Source organism: Anabrus simplex, chromosome 8, assembly GCF_040414725.1.
Source record: "Anabrus simplex isolate iqAnaSimp1 chromosome 8, ASM4041472v1, whole genome shotgun sequence".
NCBI classification, from domain to species: Eukaryota; Metazoa; Arthropoda; class Insecta; order Orthoptera; family Tettigoniidae; genus Anabrus; species Anabrus simplex.
The window spans coordinates 158658084-158682001 of record NC_090272.1 but is presented as its reverse complement, the minus strand read 5'-3'; positions in this window follow the sequence as shown (position 1 = coordinate 158682001).

Genomic DNA, 23918 nt, shown 5'->3' with positions numbered 1-23918 from the left:
AAAAGCCACCTTTTCGCTGTCCAACGCATCCACCTGATACTACATGCTGCAGTCAAGACATGGCAAAATCAGTTACGTTCTTGCCAAAAATAGCACCACAGCACTGATCCAGCCATTACATCAAGACGTCAATGAGATTGCACTAACTGTGAACTGCTGAGTGGTACTGTGAATTATAATATAAAAATGGAAATTTATTTCAGATGAATACATTATTAACGAGCAGTATATTCAGTATATCCTGCTGGGTAAGTATTAACCTGGTTACAATTGAGAATTGCCGGAAGATAATGTTTCCTTGATGGTGAATCACCGGTCTAACCAGACTCACACGTAGTGACGTACAGTGTTTTTTTGCTATTTGCTTTACGTCCCACCGACACAGATATGTCTTATGGCGACGATGGTATAGGAAAGGCCTAGGAATGGGAAGGAAGCGGCCGTGGCCTTAATTAAGCTACAGCGCCAGCATTTGCCTGGTGTGAAAATGGGAAACCACGGAAAACCATATTCAGGGCTGCCGACAGTGGGGTTCGAACCCACTATCTCCCGATTACTAGGTACTGGCTGCACTTAAGCGACTGCAGCTATCGAGCTCGGTGACGTACAGTGTGTATGTAGTGCTTTGCATAGAAATATCACTCTCTACGACTTGAATGACTTCATAGAAGTTGACAATGGTGAGCCTGTTTCAGAATGTATACGAGATGAAGATATCAAGGACGCTCTCCGGAACAAAACAAGCGAAGAAGAACGAGAATGAGAATACTATGACAATGGAAGTGAAAGAATATTTTCCAAGTGTTAGTGGAATGACCACAATCATAAATGAAGTAGTTCCTGATGGAGAGACAAAGTGAATCAAATCATGCTCATCTGCTGCACTTCATTAATATAAAATAGTGCACAGAACAGCAACGCTTTGAATAATCAACGGAACACCCTTTACGGACTGCCCATCATTAATAATTAATAGGTGGATTACAATTAGCTTTACTTTGCACTGACACAGACAGATCTTGTGGCGACGATGGGACAGGAAAGTGCTAGGAGTGGGAAAGAACTGACCGTGGCCTTTATTAAGGTAGAGCCCCAGTAATTGCCTGGTGTGAAAATGGGAAACCACGCTAAACCATCTTCAGGGCTGCCGTCAATTGGGTTCGAACCAACTATCTCCCGAATACCAGCTCACACCTACGTGACTAAACCGCGCAGCCAATCGCTCGGTGCAGGGGGCCTGATCACTGGGTAAGTAGTGTATTTTTTGATCCAACGGAGAAAAGTGAATACATTTTAAGTAGTGTTATTTTTCAATTCTACGTTTAGTGGCGCATATTTCCCCGTCCTCCAGCCCTATTAATTTTCGCTGTACGCTTCACTTCCCGATGTACTATGGTTAAGCTAAAATGCAGGAGTGAAGTATATCCTCGGACAAGCGTGTTATATCAGGCTTCTACTGTACTGTACGCCTATGTATAGACCCCCCGAAGAAAAAGGCATGCGCACCTTGTATTGTATCTTCTTTGCATTTAATATTTTATCAGACACTAGCATTTAACCACGAATGTCCGACTCGTTGGCTGAATGGTCAGCCAACTGGCCTTCGGTTCAGAAGGTCACGGTTTCGATTCCCGGCCGGGTCATGGATTTTAACCTTCATTGGTTAATTCCAGTGGTCCGGGGGCTGGGTGTTTGTGCTGTCCCCAACATCCCTGCAACTCACACACCACACATAACACTATCCTCCACCACAATAACACGCAGTTACCTACACATGTCAGATGCCGCCCACTCTCATCGGAGGGTTTGCCTTACAAGGTTACAAATAGCCACGCGAAATTATTGTTATTATTACCCGTGGGTTGTTCGTTAATGACCCCACGGATATACTTGCAAAGTTTCAAGCTAATGAAATAATACATTTGAACCTTTGTGGCAATAGAATATAATATCATATCAACAAACACTTGAAAGTAAATCGCAAATAGAAATATTGTACGCCTACTACATTTGTTTTCCTGCAGTTTGGTAACATTTTGCACTCATTGCGAATTATTGATATCTATTCGTTAAGTACATCTTTTCTAACTGCGAAATAATTACTCCTGTCCGATAAGATAAACAGTATTACATTTCACACTCATTGATGTAGTCCAATATACAGTATAACCAGCAACAGTTTCAACAGAGTGCGCACAAAGTTCGTATACCCTTCCTCAAACTGACATGATACAAAAGTGCATATACACATTATTTATTTCTACTTATATCTTACATTTAAAATCTAAACCATCCGTATATGTCCCTCCGTAGTCTCTGCACGCTCGAATACATCCCCATATTCTGATGCTCATATTAAGCAACATCCCTGGGGTCACCATCTAGAAGCTGCTTCCTCTCCTGTTACTTGATGTAACCCCAGAGTGCGTTATCGGGTGTCGTTAGATCAGGGCTCCTTGGTGGGCATGGAAGAGGAGCTGGACCATTGTCCAATCTAGCGATTCCCAAAGACTGCATTCAGACGTTGTCGAGCAGCCACTGCAAAGTGAACCGGCACCCCATTGTGTTGAAACTAAACAATGTCTAAGATTACTGCATTTTGCAGCTGCGGGATGACTCAGTCATTAATAATCTGGGGGTAACTGTTCTGATTAAGAGAACGATAAAAACATATGGTCCAAAAAGATTCGTTTGTGTCATTCCGGCCCAGACCATGACGTGGGGTGGGTTTCGCTCGATTTCTTGAAAAGAATGTGGATTTTCTTTTTTCCAAAAGTAAACATTGTGACTACATTTTCAGATCCACTTTGATGTGTTTCCTATTCCCGTCTACAACCGAAATGAAGTCTCTACAGGCTAGAATAAACAGAGTCAAGGAAACGTATTAAAGTTACCGTCTAAGAACCGGAGAACGAAGAGGGATCCAAAACTATGGTACATACTATTGAAACACGCTCCAAAGCATTAATTCCACATTCATTCATGGAACTGAGGTTAATTTTCCGGAGAATGTCACTACATTGTATCATAGTTATCCCTTGATATTCTAAGTTCTATATTGTATAATAGAACAAAATCCGCCACCTGGAAGTAATCATTTGATACTCATTCTTTTGTGGAATTGAGGTCAATTTTCCAGAGAATAAATCGCTATATTATATCATAGATATTCCTTGTTATTTTAACTTCACCCTTTTCGTTTTTTCAGTCTATCCGTTAAAAGTTTTTGTATCAAAAATGGCGTGGACACAGTTTATGAGGACCGAGCTCGATAGCTGCAGTCGCTTAAGGGTGGCCAGTATCCAGTATTCGGGAGATAGTAGGTTCGAACCCCACTATCGGCAGCCCTGAAAATGGTTTTCCGTGGTTTCCCAGTTTCACACCAGGAAAATGCTGGGGCTGTACCTTAATTAAGGCCACGGCCGCTTCCTTCCCACTCCTAGCCCTTCCTTGTCCCATCGTCGCCATAAGACCTATCTGTGTCGGTGCGACGAAAAGCAACTAGCAAAAAAAAAGTTTATGAGGTGGTTGGCAGTGTGTGATGTCTTTTATGTAGATGAAGGAAAAGACAGAGACAGAGGAATCATATGTTCAAAGCTCGGAATCTAAACTGCGACCCTCTGAACGGAACGATAGTACGTTAACTGTCAATCCAAGGAGCTAGACCACTGAGTCACGGGCTGAGTCTAGTAACTAATGCTTTCACTTGTACCTTGCTCCTCGGCTTCGCCTCTCATATCTTTGACACCCTAGTGTTTTCCTCTGACTCAAACTAATAGTCTTTAAAGGCCTTTAATTTTCAGACTTGTCATAGCTCTTCTCCTTATCTTGCTGATACCTCCGCTTTTAGAGGGGATGGAAACTCTTCATTTTTCTTTTTTTTGACTAGAGATGGAGTGACATGATAATCTCGTTTAAGTAGACATTTTATTCAAGGGTTGAAGATCCTTCAGAAAGGGGATGTAATTTCTCCAATGCACGGAAATTAGAAATGGGGCCCAGGAGTGGAGATTAGGCATCTTTGACAAGCTCACCAGTGTATAAATTTAACGTGGAAATTTCATCAATATTCATCGGAAATTTAAATTAGAAATAACGAAAGGACATTTGCAGAGCGGGCCGAAGAAGAAATTCGAATGCACTTGTCCTCTCAGTTGTTTTCACTTATTTCCACGATTTAAAGGAACCATGACACAACAGTGTGCTGGCGTCATAGTCAGATCTACTGAGGGGGCGCTTAATATCTCAGCTTTCCAGGGCGTTGGCTAAACATTAAGCCATACAGTTGTAATGTGCTAAGTTCACATTTCTGTCAGGCATAAAAATTTACACACATTCTAATTACAGAAAGGCCAAAGGTTATGCCAATGTTCCAGTAACATTTATGTGGAGTTTCAAAAATGAAAAGTAGTCACCTGGAAGATTGGCATAGCGTAATAATGAGGTCGACATGTTATCTGCTTGATGAGACCTTCATATATACAACTGACACAAACATTCACACTAAAGCTAAAGCCGTTATGTAAACTTTCTCATGGCAAAATAATTCAACATGTTGTAGTTTTTAGACACGATAATAGAGCAATTTAAATTTTATCTTGCCTTAAACCGGTCGGAAAATGTGCTTTCAGAGATATACGAAGGCTGCAAATAGTAGTATTAACGTAGTCCAGACACTCGCAGGAGATCGGACATACGGAGATGGTATATGGGAGAGGTCAGGTGCCGCTGTTGTCGATGCGCAGTGTGCATTCGACGGGAATCCAGTTGGGGTGATTTTGTTGAGTGGCGTTGAAGTGAAGAGTGTTGATTTCACCGCTCTAAAGTGGGTGACTACGTTGAAGTATTGTAGTGCATTTGTACTTGTTAGTTCATTAAATTGCGTTCTAGTCCGGCCACGCGGTGTAGGGTGCAACGCGTCCGCCTGCAACCCGGCGGCCCCGAGTTCGATTCCCGGACGGGTCAGGAGTTTAATTGTAAATGGTTAATATCCCTGACTAAGGTTAAGTTATATGGAGATTCCCACTTTCCAATACTTGTAAATTTCTATATAATGATTTTATTAATTACATGATATAATCCAGCTTAATCTCTAAGATATGTTTCGTTCAGATTATGGAACATCGTGAGCTAAAAGATTTGACAAAATGGCAAGACAATTAATATACATGTGATAGTTATGATGATAAAATCAGCTAAAAGTTTTGACAAAATGGCAAGACAATTAAAACACATGTGATAGTTATGATGATAAAATAAAATGTTCATTCATGTTGGGTTAAAATTTCCAACAAGTCAGTGTACAAGTGACTAAGCAAAATCGGCGTAAGGGTTCTTCTTTATGTTGGAGACGTGTGTACTTGTTAATCTTGAAGATAAAATTGGAGATATAAAAGATTTTCTTAAAGTATAGTTATCGGGGGAACTCTTGAAAAAACGTCGTAGTTGAAGTTGAAGCTGTAATATCCCTGGCCTGGGTACTGGGTTTTTGTGTCGTCCTTAACGTTCCTTTCCTCACATTCAACACTCCGCACTTCCGCAATTACACTTACATGCAGGTTCCTATCAAATGGTGAAAGTAATGGCAAAAGATCTGCAGAGGTCGACGCCACGAATAAATATCATTTATTTACAGCCATCGTAGATGTACAAGAAAGAAGGAATCAAGCTCTGCATTTTAAAATTAAATTACATAAACCATTCAAACACTTGTGATTAAGTCTTATATTACAAAGTTCGTCTGAAATATTTTTCCCTTAATGTTAGACATTATTTACCACCTACTGCTCACTATTCAGGCAGTCACCGCTGGTAGCCAAGTACTTGCCCCTTATACTTACGAAGTCACGGGTAGTTTCAGCGTTCGGGAGTTACTGAAGACTGAAAAATGCACATTTCACCATATCGTTTATTGTTTCAGATCTGAACTATGTGCATACTATTAAAAATATAGGTGGATTAATTCTTAATTTTCTTAATGCTGTTGCTGTCTCAGCCATTGTTCAACAATTTTAATCAAATGTTTTTTCATGAATTGACGCAATTTCATGCGTTAAAATTTGCTGTAAAATGTGTCCTAATTATCTTACAAACACACTATTTGTTCATCTACATAATTCTCAACTACATCAATGGTTTCTCCTCGGTTTTCCAGAATCTTACAGTTTTTAATATAGTGTGCCATAATCACGCCTTTGTTCAGAAAAAGAAACTAACGCAAAGACTGGAATATTCAGAAATCTGTACATTTCACGTGCTCGAGTTTGAAAGAGTACAAGGAATACTAGGTCATTAGGTAACTGAAATTCCTATGACTGTTCCAAAAAGGAAGTAGACTGTTGAGAAACATAAAACTGCAAGAGAAATACTTGGTAAACTATGATTCCACTGACAAACCCCAAAATGGGGAAGATTTTGTAAAAATCTGAAATTACGAAAGAATTCCTTTCCAATGCCGTAGAGACTTCCTACATTTTATCACAGCCAACTTGACTTACGCTGAGCTCCGGGGCTAGCAGGAGCGACGCATCAAGTCCACAAAATTTAAAAATTTAAAAATTTGTTGATCAGCAACAGTAAACTGTACCATCTTGATCTTTTTGCAGAAAGTGAGTAGATACTTGGGATTAGTATTGAACTAATTGAAGACACTCCTATGCTCACCATTTTTATGCTAATTGTTTTATACTTCTCCTGTAAAGTTAATCTTAACTTGGGCTAATGTCGATTTTTCGACTTTCATTCTTTCTTTCTTCCTTTATTTCTTAATCCGCTTACCGTCCAGGGTTGACTTTTTCTCAGACTCAGCGAGGAATCTCACCTCTACTGCCTCAAGGGCACTATCCTGGAGCGTGAAACTTTGGGTCGGGGATACAACAGGGAAGGACGACCAGTACGTCGCCCAGGCTGCCTCACCTGCTATGCTGAACAGGGGACCTGTGCGGGATGGGAAGATTGGAAGGGATAGTCAAGGAAGAGGGAAGGAAACGTCCTTGGCCTTAACTTAGGTACCATCCCGCCACTCGCCTGGAGGAGAAGTGGGAAACTACGGAAAACCACTTCGAGGATGGCTGAGGCGGGAATCGAACCCCCTCTACTCATTTGACCTCCCAAGGCTGAGTGGAACTTGTTTCAGCCCTCGTACCACTTTCCTATTAAGTGGCAGAGCCGGGAATCAAATCCCGGTCTCCGGAAGTGGCAGCTAATGACACTAACCACTACACGACAGAGGCGGACTGATTATGCAACTACTGATTCAAATATAATTACAGTATAGCTATATTCCTCTTGGAGATGAAAAGTAAATACGTTGTTGATTCCTCAACGGGTATTATGCTGAAATAGACACAATTTTGCATTCTCGGTCAGATGTGAGGAGTCTTATTCGACAGTTCAGTACCTTATATTGATTGCTTCCATTGATTATATGACAGCTCAACATAAAACCTCTTCTGTGGATCAGTGGTAGAGCGTTGGTCCCCACAATCCAAGACCGCGAGTTCTAGCTCGGTAGCGAAAGAGGGATTTTTGAAGGATGGAGGGAAGTCCACCCAGCACTTCATGTTGTACTATCTTGACAGAACAATTACTGGTGAAGAATTTTGTGTGTTCCATTTTAATAACATGCTCAGCGGTAGGTCACCCGTTAGAGTTCTTGTTTCTCTCCTATTAAGACAAAGGGACGACCTTATGAGCGATTGGCGTCATTCTCCACCCTGACAGAATATAAATCAGCAAGGAAAGAACTCCGAAATACAACAAAGAGAAGTAAAACTGACAGATGGTGGGCAATGGCTAAGGAAGTAGATGAAGACCCATGGGGACTGGGCTGTAAGGTCGTCTTGAAGAAACTTGGGGCGCTATCAAATCCAACCATGGATCCGCAAACCATGAAAGAAATAGTGGATAATTTGTTTTCTGATCATCCAGAGAGGATTGCTGATGGAGACGTAAGGCAACCAATCGATTTCACCACAGATGAACTACAAAGATACATCAGTTCTCTCAGAAATAAGAAAGCCCCAAGGCCAGACGGTATACCAGCCGAAGTATTGAAGATAACGGCAGAATTCTGTCCACAGCTGCTGCTAGAAATGTACAATAATTGCCTCATGGCAGGTACTTTTAGCAATCGATGGAAAAAGGCACGATTAGTTTTGATCAGCAAAAGGAAGTCTGGGGGGGGGGGAGGTATAGACCTATTTGTATGCTTTATACTACAGGAAAAGGTTTAGATAAGCTCCTACAGCCCAGAATACTCTCAGCAGTTCAGCAAGCTGGGGACTTGTCACCTCATCAGCATGGCTTTCGGAGAGGACATTCGACAGTTGATGCAATAATAGTAGTAGTGAACACTGCCAAAGGAGCACAAATGGGCAGTCATTATTCTCGTAAAGTGACGCTTCTTGTGACCCTGGATGTGAAGAATACTTTTAACTCAGCAAGATTGATGGACATGTTGGAAGCACTTCAAGAAACATTCAAGCCTCCAGAGTATCTCATGAGAATATTGAAAGACAATTTGAAGGATCACTTACTGCTGTATAATACAGAGGGTGGACAAAAGACTGAACGAATTACAGCTGGTGCAGCACAAGGATCCATTCTTGGCCCAGACCTTTGGAATATTACTTATGGTGCCTTACTGCGACTAGATATGCCTGAAGATACAACACTTGTAGGTTATGCTGACGATGTGGCTGTCTTGACAGTGACCCATGATCTGGAATTGGCGCAACTTAAACTGAATCAAGTGATGCGACGGGTAAAGGGATGGATGAATAATCACAGACTAACACTTGCTGATCATAAAACGGAAATTGCTCTTTTGACAAGAAGGAGAACTGAGACCATTGTGTCGTTTCAAGTTGGAGAGATAGCCATTGAAACAACTAAGTGTGTGAAATATTTAGGCATTACGCTTAATACCAAACTCACATTCTGGTATCATATCCGGAGGGTAACAGAAAGGGCAGCGAAATATATGACTGAACTTAGTCGACTGATGTGCGACATCAAAGGCCCGAGATCTAGCAAGCGACGACTTGTGATGTCAACAGTCCAATGAGTACTTCTGTATGGCTTCGAGGTATGGACTGAATCACTGAAGATAGGAAAGTATAGGAGAATGATGGCTGCGGTACAACGATGAGCAGCGTTGCGAATAGCATGCGCATATCGCACTGTATCCGAACCTGCAATCCTCACCATAGCTGGAGTAGCACCTACTGATTTACTTGCTTTCGAACGACAGGAAATCTGGCGTACTCAAGGAGAACTCGGACAGAAACGCGCAAAGACGTTAGCCCGTAGCCGTCGAAGGGAGCGCTGGAAACAGAGACGAGAAAGTGATCCTAGAGGGAAATGGACAGAGCGAATAATACCATGTCTAAATTATTGGATTGAACGGACTCATGGTGAGGTAAATTACTATATTGTTCAGCTTCTAACAGCGCACGGATACTTCCGTAAATATTTGACAAATTGAACATAGCCAGCAGTCCATTTACTGTCGTGATATAGATGATGTCCTACATACTTTCTTCGTGTGTGATCATTGGTTGTCAGAAAGAAGTATTATGGAAGCTGAACTCGAAGTAATGTCGCCAGATAATATTGTGCTTGTGATGCTGAGAAATCAGGAATCCTGGGATAGGATGACAGAATATGTGGAAAGTGTCCTGCGCCAGAAGAAGAGGGATCTGGATGCTTTTGAACACCAGTGAATGATGAATGAAGGAAGAAGAAGTCTGAATGATTAAAAGCACGACACTACCCTGAAGTAATGCCAGAGCGGTTCCGGGGTAGAAACAAACATCGTGGGAAAATGGGTGTGTGGTTTTTAGTGGATAAGAATCCCACACACTCGTGGAGTGCAGTCCCTTCACGAGTGTCTCTTGTAAGATTTTCCACAATCCCTCACAAAAAATAGTATTATTATTTATTTATCTATTTAGTTTGTTTCGAACCATAAAGTATCACATAAAGCAAATTATAATTTGGTGTTATTCTTCTTGTTCTTCCTGAATTCTTTCATCATGTCGATATGTTTAGCTCTACGTTCGTCAATCCATTTTCTCCTTGATCTGCTGGGTTTATCTTCTGAAGCAACTTCTCGAGTGTAGATCTTATGTCTAAAAGTTTTGCGGTCCTCGATATCTGTAGGTGTGATGTTGGCGTTATTGAGATCACTTTGGACTTGTTTCATCCAAACCGCTGTCGTCTTTAATGATTGTCAGTACATCAATATTTGTTTGTTGGTCGGTTGTCATCTAGCCTCATATTATTATTATTAGCGGCAGTGGGGAAAAGCTTTCAGATATGTTTACAAGAATGCAGGATGTGAGTCCTGAGTTTTTTTACAATTTGTTTTACGTCGCACCGACGCAGATAGGTCTTATGGTGACGATGGGATAGGAAAGGTTTGGGACTGGACACTATTGAGTGTTTCTTTGGTGGTTGGTAGAGTGTGAGTTGTATGTTGATCGAGACGTGTGTCCCCGAAGTAGAGGAATTATCTACACGCAGTAAAAATCCTGGACCTGGCTGGGAATCGAGCAGAGATGAAACCAGCAAAGACAAAGCCAGTGGGGACACGATACACAGAAGTGGGTAAATCGATTTAAGGTACAGCCCCAGAATTCGCCGAGTGTGAATATGGGAAACCACGGAAGCTATCTTCAGGGCTGCATCTCCCGAATGCAAGTTCACAGTTGCGCGACCCTAACCACACGGCCAACTCGCTCAGTAGTTTTGAATATGAAGTGGAGCTCAACCTTAGTAATTTCAAACTCCTGGTGGTTGATAGAGCGGCACGTATCGAGTTCACAGGTCGTTTTAACGAGTCGGAAGTAGTGCGCGACTTCGTATACATTAGATCAACTATCAGTGATACAGGAAGTTCCGAGAAAGGGGAAAGGAGAAAGATTTGCTAGGACGAGTCGTTATGACGGAATTAACTGAGACCTGGAGGAACAAGGAGATTACTAACAATATAAATGTCCGCCTTGTTTTCTCAAATGGCTGTGAGACTTAGACTGTTAGGGCTTTGGACAGAAATCGCATCGAAGCCTTTGGAATGTGGTGCTGGCGTAAGGCGCTACGTGTGCGTTAACCGCAAAAAGAACCAAAGCGTCCATTCTTCAGGAATTTAAGATTTTTAAACGACTTTATTCTCGTATCAGTGAAAGAATACTTCAGTTCTTTGACACATTGTGAGACACCTGGAGAAAATCTAGAGAAGTTGATCATGGAAGAGAAGGCTGAGGGCAGAAGGCCACTGGGAAGGACTGCAACCAGATTGTTTGGAAAAATGAATATTATCACCGGTTTGCCTTTCCAATGTGCGCCGAGGAAAAACCGAACATCATCCGAGAAGGCGACGCTACAGCAGAGATGAAACCCGAAAAGACAAAGCCAGTGGGGCCACGATACACAGAAGTGTGTAAATCGATTTATGGTGATGATTAATAGTAATTCCACCTCATTGCCTGAGTAGTCAGCATATTGGCATTCATTTCAAAGGGTCCCAGGTTCGATTCCCGGCCAGGTACTGGATTTTAACTGCTTGTAGATAATTCCTCTACTTCGGGGACACACATATCGATCTACATACAACTCACACTCTACCAACCAAAAAAAAATCACTCAATAGTGAATACATCCCTCCACATAAGTTAGCGTCCAGAAGGGCATCCGGCCGTAAAACTGGACTTAATTTCATTTTAGTAGTGACCTCACATGATTAGGAGAAGACCAGAAAGTAAGTAAAATAATTGCCTAACTTTTTATTTTTTATTTCTTTTATTTATTTATTTATTTATTTATTTATTTATTTATTTATTTATTTATTTATTTATTTATTTATTTATTTATTTATTTATTTATTTGTCAAGGTGCCTGAGCTAAAGCTCACTGTGTTGCAGTACATTATAATATTATCATCGCTACAGAGTATTTTTACAAATTAATTTAATGCACTTCAGAAATACAAGTTTGTAACATGAAATCTGTTCAACGATAATTTTGGTTACTTGAATATACCGAAGTACTGCATATCACACACACGTTATTATCATAAAATATTAATAAATCACAGAAATATAATCATATGTAAGTTATAGGTTTAGTGTTTTATATCATACTGAATTATTTCATAATGGTACACTGTAAGAGTACAGTAGGCAAGCAAACAACAACGAGTAAATATAGAAGTAAAAAATCCAACAGTCGGTTTCAACATTTATCAACTCTACAATTTTAGTCTAGTTAAAATAGTTTTTTAACATCGTTTGGAACATTTGTATTGAAGAGGAGTTCTTTATATTTTCTAACAGAATAATGCCAACATGAATTACTTCCATATTTATTTGAATGTATAACTGTGCCGTGCATATTGTTGGCATTTCTTGCGCTATAATTGTGATATAATATGTTTTACATGTTGTATTTGAGTGTGCCAAAATACGAATAATTTTATGCATCATGACCCATGAATATTTCCGTCGTAGGCTATCAACTGAAAGAATATTGCATAGCCTGTACAGTTGTTCAGTAGGAGTTAACTAAATGTGTAGTGCAGAATACCACCTATGTGGCACGGAAGACGGGTACATTTATGGTTGAATGCATTGAAACCTTTGACTTCTGCTGCAGCTACCTGTTTATCTTACCTGTAATCTGCCTTGGACACTCAAGGGCATTAAAGAAGCAAGAGAATTATTTAGATTCCAAGTGATACATTTAATGAAGTGAACGTGATTCTTATCTTAAACCCAACATTTTGCAATTTCTCTCGCCCGTTGAGAATTGTGGGTGAAGGCCACTTATGCCAAGATCATAGGAGTGTGTTTTCATGTTAAATGAAAGTGCAAGAGATTGTTCGGTGATCTTATGACCCACAGGGTGGTTGTTCATGTCCAGGTATGGATCCTTGCGGTTGATTGTATCGTGATATTCTCTGATCACTAACAACCTCCTGATAAGGTGATCGAAGAATTTATAAAGCTTGAAACTCCACTAGAAGGTAATAAATATACTTGAACCAAATTACTCGATCTGCACGACCCGGTTGGACTGAATTATTGATAATCACCTTATGACATCAACCTCCAGAACTTTTACTTTCGGTATGAACGTCATGTCTTTATTAATATATTGAGTTAAACGAACTTTATTGGTTCACGGTCTTGTGTGGTGTATTTCGAATTCAGGAAGAACGTGAGGTATTTGCCAGCAACTCGTTCTTATGATAATTTATGACTCCTGAGCACTTCAGTATTGTAAACCTTGAACTGGAATGCTGAAGACTACAGCCCCTTTCTCTGCCGGCCGACTTGTACAGCACGTGGAAACTCAAGGGCGTGTGCGTACGAACATTTCTAAGGCCAGCAATACATATAAGGATATTTAATGAAATTTTAAATAAGTTGTTCTTTATTCATCATAACTTCTAAAATAATGCAATTATGATAGACAAATATGGTATAAAATGAAATTGATCAATTATGTAACTTCTAGGTTTAAATATGAACTAACTATACGATCCCACAGTCCGCTATTTCAAACGTAAATGGTGTCAAACAAGAATATCTGCAACACGGTAGGTTAGGCCGTATTATTATTATCTTCTTGTCTTCGGATAGGTCTACTATGGACCACATTAAGCATCGTTCATTTCCGGTTCTTCTTCCTCCGATCAGCCCAGTACTTCTCCATCCTTTCGGAATGGGCTGCTTTGCGTTCTAGCGACCAGGTGTTGCCGGTCCGTTTCCTGTTCATTCGATCTTGGAATCCCTTAATTTTGTTGATGACCGTCCTCTATTCTTGTCTATTGTATACTGCCCCCTGTGTTATGTTCTTTTTTTCTAGGTCCTCCTTGACTCCTTTATGCCAATTAGTTTGCGTCTTCCTGCTCTCCATGTACTCCAGAATTCTCTTGGCTGTTTTCTCTGTTGTCATTCTTTTAATGTGTCCATAGAAGCAAAGTCTTCTCTTTTTAAAGGATGTTGTGATCTTCTCTGTCCTTTTGTATAGTTAGTCATTTGGTCGCAGTGTAATTTCTTGTCCTACTTTCCTAGGCCCTAGTATCTTCCTCGAGAGTCCGCCTTTGTGGTGTAGTGGTTGGTGTGATTAGCTGTTGCCCCGGGCTTTGCCACAAAATTTGAAAAGTGGTACGAGGGCTGGAACGGGGTCCACTCAGCCTCGGGAGGTCAACTGAGTAGAGGGTTTTCGATTACCGCCTCAGCCATCCTCGAAGTGGTTTTCCAGGGTTTCCCAGGCAAATGCCAGGATGATACCTAACTTAAGACCACGACCACTTCCTTCCCTCTTCTATGCCTTCCAAATTTCCCATCTCTCCACAAGGCCCCTGTTCAGCATAGCAGGTGACGCCGCCTGGGTGAGGTACTGGCGTTCCTTCCCAGTTGTATCCACCGGCCCAAAGTTTACCAGGACACTGCCCTTGAGGCGGCAGGTGTGGTTTCTCTCCCTAAGTACGAGGGAAAAGGCAACCTTGGAATGTAAATCGATAAAGAAAGAAAGAACATTATCTTGGGGATTTGTTTAAAAGTAATATTGATTCTAAAATTTCTTACCGTGTAATTTGGACCGATAGCGTGTAACGTGGGCCAGGTGATTGTGTAATATGGACTGGTAAATAAGTTACTTAATGTATTTATTATGAAATACTAAGCAATAAAATACGACATTATGGTCTTCACTGTTGGCGTATAGGATAGTGATAAAACAATTCGTCTTGAATTTCAGGGCAGTTTATATAAGTGCTATTTTTGCAACTAATGGACTGAATCCAAGCTTCATCATAATACTTGCCACTTGCAATGCCTTCAGGTAGTTCCTCAACTGTAATCACGTAAGCTGAGTGAAATTCGAACCAGCCCTCAGATCGAGGTAAAAATCACTGACCTGGCCGGGAATCGAACCCGCAGCCTCCAGTTAAGGGGCAGATACCCTACCCCTACACTGCGGGGCCGGCCTCAAGTTATCAAACAAGTTTTGACATAACCACCAGTGAAACTACAAAGAAACGTAATTATTAAAATTGTTGCAACGGTCTAAATTACAAGCTCTCGGGAGTCCAAATTACACGACATGCAAAGATTTAATCAAAAACTAAAAAAATACACAAAGTATTTAAAATTTATGAATAAAACTATGTTAAAACTTCTTTCTTCCTTTCTTAATCTGCTTACCCCCAGGGTCGGTTTTTCCCTCGGACTCAGCGAGGGATCCCACCTCTACCGCCTCAAGGGCGGTGTCCTGGAGCTTCAGACTCTTGGTCGGGAGATACAACTGGGGAAGATGGCCAATACCTCGCACAGGCGGCCTCACCTGCTGTGCTGAACAGGGGCCTTGCGGGGGGATGGGAAGATTGGAAGGAATAGACAAGGAAGAGGGAAGGAAGCGGCTGTGCCCTTAAGTTAGGTCCCATCCCGGCATTTGCCTGGAGGAGAAGTGGTAAACGACGGAAAACCACTTCCATGATGGCTGAGGTGGGAATTGAACCCACCTCTACTCAGTTGACCTCCATAGGCTGAGTGGACCACGTTCCAGCCGTCGTACCACTTTTCAAATTTCGTGGCAGAGCCCAGAATCGAACCCGGGCCTCCAGGGTGGCAGCTAATCACACTAACCACTACATCACAGAGGCGGACAAGTATTATTATTTATTAATTAATTAATTTTTTATTTATTTATTTACTTATTTATTTTTTATTTATTTATTTATTTACTTATTTATTTATTTATTATTCCTATTTTGCCAACAAGGGACCACGATAAGTTTCATTATACATCATCATCATCATCATCTGTTTACCCTCCAGGGTCGGTTTTTCCCTCAGACACAGCGAGGGATCCCACCTCTACCGCCTCAAGGGCAGTGTCCTGGAGCTTCAGACTCTCGGTCGGGGATACAACTGGGGAGAATGACCAGTACCTCGCCCAGGCGGCCTCACCTGCTATGCTGAACAGGGGCCTTGTGGAGGGATGGGAAGATAGGAAGGGATAGACAAGGAAGAGCGAAGGAAGCGGCCGTGGCCTTATGTTAGGTACCATCCCGGCATTCGCCTGGAGAAGTGGGAAACCACGGAAAACCACTTCGAGGATGGCTGAGGTGGGAATCGAACCCACCTCTACTCACTTGACCTCCCAAGGCTGAGTGGACCCCGTTCCAGCCCTCATACCACTTTTCAAATTTCGTGGCAGAGCCGGGAATCGAACCCGGGCCTCCGGGGGTGGCAGCTAATCACGCTAACCACTACACCACAGAGGCGGACTTCATTATACATCCCGGTGTTTATTCAGTTTTTTAATAATCCACTAGGTTTTCATTGACTCGCTGTCATCCGACCACTTTGCATCAGTTGTCGATTTTTTATCTCGGAAAGTCCCAAAAGTCGCGATGCGCGTTCTGAAAAGGTCTCATTTATGCACGTCATCTGGTCGTAAGCCCTTTTCTCCGAAATCTTTCTTGATGTTAACGTACCAGGGAATTGTTGTTTTTGGTTTTGAGTCGAAATTGTTAAAAATGCGTTTTGTCCATCGAGAGTCGTCCATCCGTCGTAAGTGACCGTAGAAGCAAGCTGTGCGTTAGCACATTGTGTCCATGATCTTCTCTATCTTAGAGTAGATTTCTTGCCTGGATTATTTTATGTAGATCCTTTTTTCCTTTTTTTTGTACTTTGAGACAACTGTGTTATGGAGAATCTTTCTCCCTTTTTGCTCTAAATTAGCGTCTACCCCATACCGTCATAATCGTTATGACCACCATGAACGTCATTATCACCCTTACTGCGGTATCACCATACTCACCCTCATTATACCAATAAACAATAAACTTATGGTATTGTAAAGGTGGAATATTGAATTAACCTAAAAGTATACGTACGACAATATGGACTTTACGATGAAATTTATTTTATGTAATCATCACCTCAACCAACATTATTATCATCACCAGTCCGCCACCATCCTATGAAGGTTGACGTAGTAAGATCTTTCTGTTTTAGTCTGGAGTTGATTCGCGATTCCATCGTATTTTAACAATAGCTTGTTAGATATGAAAGAGGTATATTTAACCTCATATAGGAGGGAAATGAGTTAAAATCACTCTCTTGTATTCATCCCAGAAGTGGTTTTCTCCTTTATCTCTGAGGGAATGCTGAGGTAATTCCTAACACCAGTCAGTGGCCTGCATTAACAAAATTCTATCCTCAATAAAATATAGATACAAATGCCAGTATAGAGACGCACCCATGCCGGTTAGAGACAGACTTCACACACTCTAAATGAACGTCTCAAAAGTCCCTTAATGTGTGAAACAAACACATCATTACCATAATCATGGATGCCAACCCTGTCTTTTTCAGTCATTTTATTTCCGATATGCGTTTTCAGGATGCCTTTTCTGGATGGTAATTTAAATAAATGTTTTCGTTGAAGAATATCCATATTTAGGTCAGAAGGTGACCTTATGGAACAGACTGGATAAAGGGATCTGGAGAAGAACAGCGACAACCTGGAAGAAATATTTGTCCTAGAATGGACACTTATGTTTTGCATTGTCTTACACACGGTGCTAAGTTATGGTCCAAAAATCAGGTCACTCAGCTTCAAGTCTGTCAGCGAAGGATGGAGAGAAGCTTACTGAGTGTTTAATTGAAGATTTTTCTCCGTAACACTGCCATAAAAGCGTAAAACTGAGCATGTAGCGAAATCTGATTCCCAGAGATGGACAGAAGAGGACATCTACTGTACTGTTTAAGTTGTCCGATGTAGTGTGTCACTCTGGGTTTGAAATACCAAAGAGTGAAGGACTTGGAAAACGATAGAGGAGGTCTTTGCTTCAAAATGGAAGTGATAAGTCTACTAGAATGATGATGATGATGATGATGATGATGATGATGATGATGATGATGATGATGATGATGTTTAGAGTGGACAAGCTTCTGCATCGAATCTGCCGAATTAGCAATGTTGTACTCTAGACTAATCGAAGTGGCGACTCATTTCCGTTTCACCTCTGTTCTTTGTCACCACGCTGTCTCTGCGAAGAAAGCAGGGCACTGAGAACGTGCCGAGTTCGATAACAAGTCCAGTTACTGCGTGGCGAAAGTGAAGTCAGGTGAGATAGCCATCATGTGACGTAACAAGCACGAGCAATTTCAATATTGCAATAAACTGGTCAGTGATTTAAGGTGAGTCATTGAGAAATAAGATAATACGAAAGAAATAAATGATTGAAAATGAGGAATATCGTTGCAAAGGGTATTCTGTCCACTAAACGAAATGTGCCGGGAGAAATAGAAAACTGATTATAGTCAAACCAGACAAGTAATTACGAAGCAATTAATCTCTGATAATAGCCAAAACATACACGTTATCACTAAGCTGTAAAGGGGTAGTTTTTCTATCCACCCAGGAACTATGGCAAATCAAATAATTTTGAAATTGGATTTTAAGAAAATAACAGCAGCTCTTCGCACTTAATTCAATTTTATCCACACGGTATGGCAATATGATATGTTTACAAAGGAAGATCTGCCCGGAATAAGAATGTTCGGATCCCACTGGTGTCCGGTTGGCCATTTTTGTTCTGTACGTAACATCTCTTCAACACGTACTAAATGTACTTAACACGACCTAATAGGTTGAAAGTCGGTTTCGATAACAAACACAAGTTAGAAAAGTAAGATTTCAGTGGACATAGAGTGTATCATCAGGTCTCTATACTGTGGTGTAATCTTATACCTTACATTTGAACTTCAAGATGGCTTACGGCCAGTAGAACTTCGTCCGCCGTGGTGTAAGGATGGAACATTAGTCAAGATGGTGCACAGTGCTTGTGTTGGTTCATCACCAGATGTTACAGATCATTCCATGCGGATTAGTTACGCACTTGTTTTATTTTTTAAACAATGATAACTTGTCTGATCACATGCTCGATTTCCGTATTTTAATGAGGCAAAATTACGGCCGAAAGAGCAAACAAGGCGAATTCTAAATAGGTATTTTCTATTGAAACCCGGGGTATATACAGTACTACAGACTGAAAAATAAAAGTTCTTGTATTCAGAAATAATGTATGCCACTATTTATAAGGATAGATTAGTGTTAGCGGTATAATTAATGAATGAGATGTAATGAGCAATTATGTCTTCCACCAGACCTTGTAGTCATTAGCTACTGCTAATTCTATCAGCATCACACGTGAACAACATCAATAATGTACTACTTCCCGTAGTAGTAATAATATTCATGAGAAGTGATCAGGATGAGAACAGCAGTTCACGTATGCTATCAGACATAAGGCAACGAGATCACTTTATAAACTGGTTTAATACTTTTATAGGAGGTGATTCTTTTTAATATTTACAAGAGTACCTAGGAGTATGAGCAATGTTACAGTTTATATTTTCAATAAATTCAGAAGGTGCATGCAATGTTTCAACACGTTTATTTAATTTATCATTTAATTTTTAATCATACGTGAAGGTTAAACATTTAACCCCTTCTTACACATACAGTACTTACATCTAAATTTGACATGGCATTTAAGATATTCCTCGCGTACATAATCAGAAAGTCGGTTTATGCTGATTACGTTGAAGATAATGACTATAATTTTGATAATGATAATGATGGTTCAAAAGGAGAGAAGTGCGCTGTTACGAGTGAGTCTGAGAAATATCATATGCTTGTATAAAGTACAAAGTAAAATGAGCCGCCACTGTCTGAAAAAGTTCTGCCGCCATCTCAGCTGCCCCAGCACTGTTTTCACTAAGAAACACCATGATCTTTTAATTGAAACACATGGCCTGCCGGAATAGATATGTACTCCCGAGACAGAACGATTACGTAGCGAAAATCAGATTACAATGTGAAGCTAATAAAATAATTTAAAACTTGAAGTAGGGTACCACAAATAGCCCTACGTATGGTACCCTTAAAGCAGTGGCAAAAATATATGCTTTTTTCCAGAAAACAGACTGAGTTCAACACACTGTATACTTTTCAGGTACAAGTTCAAAAAACATACGAAAATCGACCACAAGACATGCGGAGAAAGAGAGAAGGGTACACATATATGTCAAAGTATGAACACAGGAGACAGCAGAGCGAACATCGCCAACAGGATAACCGAACTGCATCCAAAAAAAGCATTTTTGGGGATAAAGAAATATCAGTCAACTGATATAAGTATAAGTACACAGTTCGTACTTTACTTTGATGATGACGATGGTGATGGTGGTCGTGTTGATGGTGATGACGACACTGATGACGACGCTGATGGGATGATGATATACACAAAAGTTAAAAATAAAAACCATGCTAGGTAACGATACCTTAGCTGACCTGCTTGCACACAAAATCCGTCTCCAGTTCCGCGGAGTGGTTGATGAACGATGGCACGCACGTTAAAGTCAGTGATGGCCAACATCACTCTCGAACGAGCACATAGCATTTGACGGATTGAATTTTCTAGTGTACGCATTTCTGTTCTTATAACCCTTATTTACTTGTGAAATATTTAAATACCATCGAGGAGACGCCAGCTTCATTAATTACAGAACGAGTTCACCGTACGGTTAGGGGCGCGAGCTCTGAGCTTGCATTCAGGAGATAGTAGGTTTACACCCCGCTGTCGGCAGACATGGAGATGGTTTTCCGTGGTTTACTATTTTCAAACCAGGCAAATTCTGGGGCTGTAGGACCTTAATTAAGGCGCCGAAACCTTCCTTCCCATTCCTAGCCCATTCTTACCCCATCATCGCCAATAGATCTCTTTCTGTCGGTGCGATGTAAAGTCAATTGTAATTGTATTACTTTAATTCCAGTTATGTTTCAAACTTAAATTACTTAAAATACTATTAAAATAATTCGTCCGACTCGTTGTCTGAATGGTCAGCGTACTGGCCTTCGGTTAAGAGGGTCCCGGATTCGATTCCCGGCGGGGTCGTGGTTTTTTATCGCTTCTGATTAATTATTCTGGGTCGGGGACTGGGTGCATGTGTCCGTCCCAACACTCTCCTCATCATATTCAGACAATACACCACACTACCAATAAGCACAGAAACACGCAATAGTGATTACATCCCTCAACATAGGGTTGGCGTCAGGAAGGGCTTCTGGCTGTAGAACAGGGCCAAATCCAACGCAGTTTACACTCGCAACCCCAGAGGTATGGGAAAACGCGGTAGCAAAAAGAGAAGAAGAAAACTATTAAAATAATTCATCTTCCTTGTATGTTTAAATCAAGCCTAATATTTAATTTTCAACTTCACACATAAACATTAAACATATGAGTGAAAAAATTAACACGAGATTTAAATACTTAAAGTAGAATTTACAGTGTTATTAAAACTAGTATGGTAGTTTTAGCTGCGGTAGCAATCGAACCATCTCTGCTCAGTTGACCTCCCGTGGCTTCACACCCAGCAGACCGAGGTTCGAATCCCGATCGATCCTGGGTCGAGATTTTCATTTCAAGAATCAGTGGCATCGGGAAGGGCATCCTGTCTTAAACTCCTGGCCAAAACCAAAATGAGCCTGCCTGGCGACAGCAATCCTACAAATAACTGAGGTGAGCTGAAGAAAGTTATCTTCCTGTTATACAAATGCCGTGATATAAAATGATTTATAATATAATTATTGTGTGACCATGGAGTTATATGCAATGATACGCCAGAGAGAGACCACGGACATAGTCGATCAAATGTACACAGTTTATCTCAACAAAATTATCACTAGTATTATTTTATTGATATCAAGTTATTTTACTTTTAACGTTTTTGTTGTTATTACTATTATAACTATAACTATTGTATTATTATTATTATTATTATTGTTACCGTGTTTTTGCGGTAGTTATGCGTGAAAGAAGGTGCGGGGTGGTGAACAGGTCTCAAGCTACGAAAGTAAAATTAATTTAAAATTTAACAAGGTTATATTTTCTTTTCAAAATTAAGAAATAACAAGTACGGCAGGTACAGAGTAGCAAGGCAACAAAAGGTGCAATTACAGTATTTACAGTATTTGGGCTTCGAGCCCCGAATTCACACTTCTAGGGCAATTAGCCCAACTTTACTCCAAAATAAGTTTTACCAGAGGGGCAGAAAACCCCATTCATGTTCAAGAGCACTTGCTCCAAATTACACAGAAAAGCCTCCTCGAGGCATACAACACTTAATTTTGAAGAAAGAGCCACACGCTCTCAAACTTTAAGCCTCTCAAAGGCCACACCAAACTCCACCTTCAAGTTGTCCTCTTAGGACATAGACACAGGGGTAACATACCCAACCTACTGAGGTCTATTAAATGAAAAAGGGTAATTACATGACCTCTAAAATAACAATTTGAGAGGAGGCGATCTGCACTCCTAATGCATTTGTTTTTAAAACCTAATCTGGCTCTAGGCCACTAATACAAGAGCTAATCCCATACTACAGAGGTGACTTAAGAAGGAAACAATTTACATTACGTTAAAGAAGAATAGGTAGAGAAAAAAAAAAAAAGTTCACCTCAAAACAATATGAGTGGGAGCTCGAGAGGGTTAAGCACTCTCTATCCCAATATGTAGTTTAAAAGATAGAATAGATACAAGTTTCTTTACATTTTAAGGAAGGTTACATAACGGAAAAAACTTCGGACCCGCCCCGAGAGTTAAACTGCTGAGCTAGCAAAGAAAGAAGTTATCAATCGGCCATTACCTTGTTGTTGACCGCTGCCGACGAAAGAGGCGCTTCCCGCCCCCTGCTATGTACTTTACACACTGAAAGATGGAACAGAAGTGGCGCAGAGACCCAAAAATCAGCAGTTTATATACTCTCGCGGAAAGTTCGAGGCGTTTTAGGGAAGAAAACACCCGCCCACAATCACTTTATTGGGTAGGATACAGCAACATATTCAAGTTGGGGGAAGATACATCAGATTGGTCAGAAATTAATAAAAGAAATTCGGGATTGGCTAAATACAAAACAAGGGGAAAGAGAGGGGTATACAGCCAACTTAAACAATGACTGAAAGAAATTTAACAAAGAACAAACTTATGAATTCAAAATTTCTCCAAAAAAACAGTTCTTTCACTCCGCACTAGGGTGCACTATTGCTGATCTTCAGTAGTGTCCTCTAGAAGAGAAAGTTCACACTTCTTACTACAAGCAAAACAAAAATACGTCGAAAATGACACAGTTCAAAAACTCCAAAATTTCCAGGTAGTGACATCTTCTGAGAAAGTAGAAAATTAATACCGTAGATAAAGTACAGACTTCCTCCAGCAGAGGAGTTTCAATTGGCGCACATTTTAAATTAGCGGCGTGGAGGTGTACCGCCCGGTACAGACCTCCCCCCCAAAAAGTTCCTCCAGGGGTGACACTGGCAATTTGTTTGGAAACAAGTTTCAAGTTTTGATGTTGATATGGAGATTAATTGCAGAAGTATTTATAGGATTTTCTTAATGTGGTTTGATTCAGTTTCAAAATTTTTGTTGCGGCTGGTGAAGAAAAGTCTTTATGTTTGTAGAAGTTGAATTCAGAAGATAAACTTTTAATACTTGAAAGTAAAGAAAAATTTTGCAAGGTCCGCCAAATATTGCTATTTAATTCCCCAGTGTAGTAATTGCTGATAGTAACTGTCCATGTAGTTGATGTTGATTAAGTTGGATGGCCAGACCGACCATTGCAGTTTGCGTCCAAAGGCGGCCGCTCGGACCCCACAAGTACCCTGAGATACCGCTCGCCCGCACTATGAGGGGAGCAGTGGTGTTGAAGCACGCCGCGCCCGCGGTGAACATATACAGGCTGCGGGCAAGTAGCAGATCGTGCGCCGCACATCAGCCTTGGCCGGGAGGAGGGCTCCGGCTCGCCGTGCACATGTCGTCCTCGCTGGGGCCGAGGGGG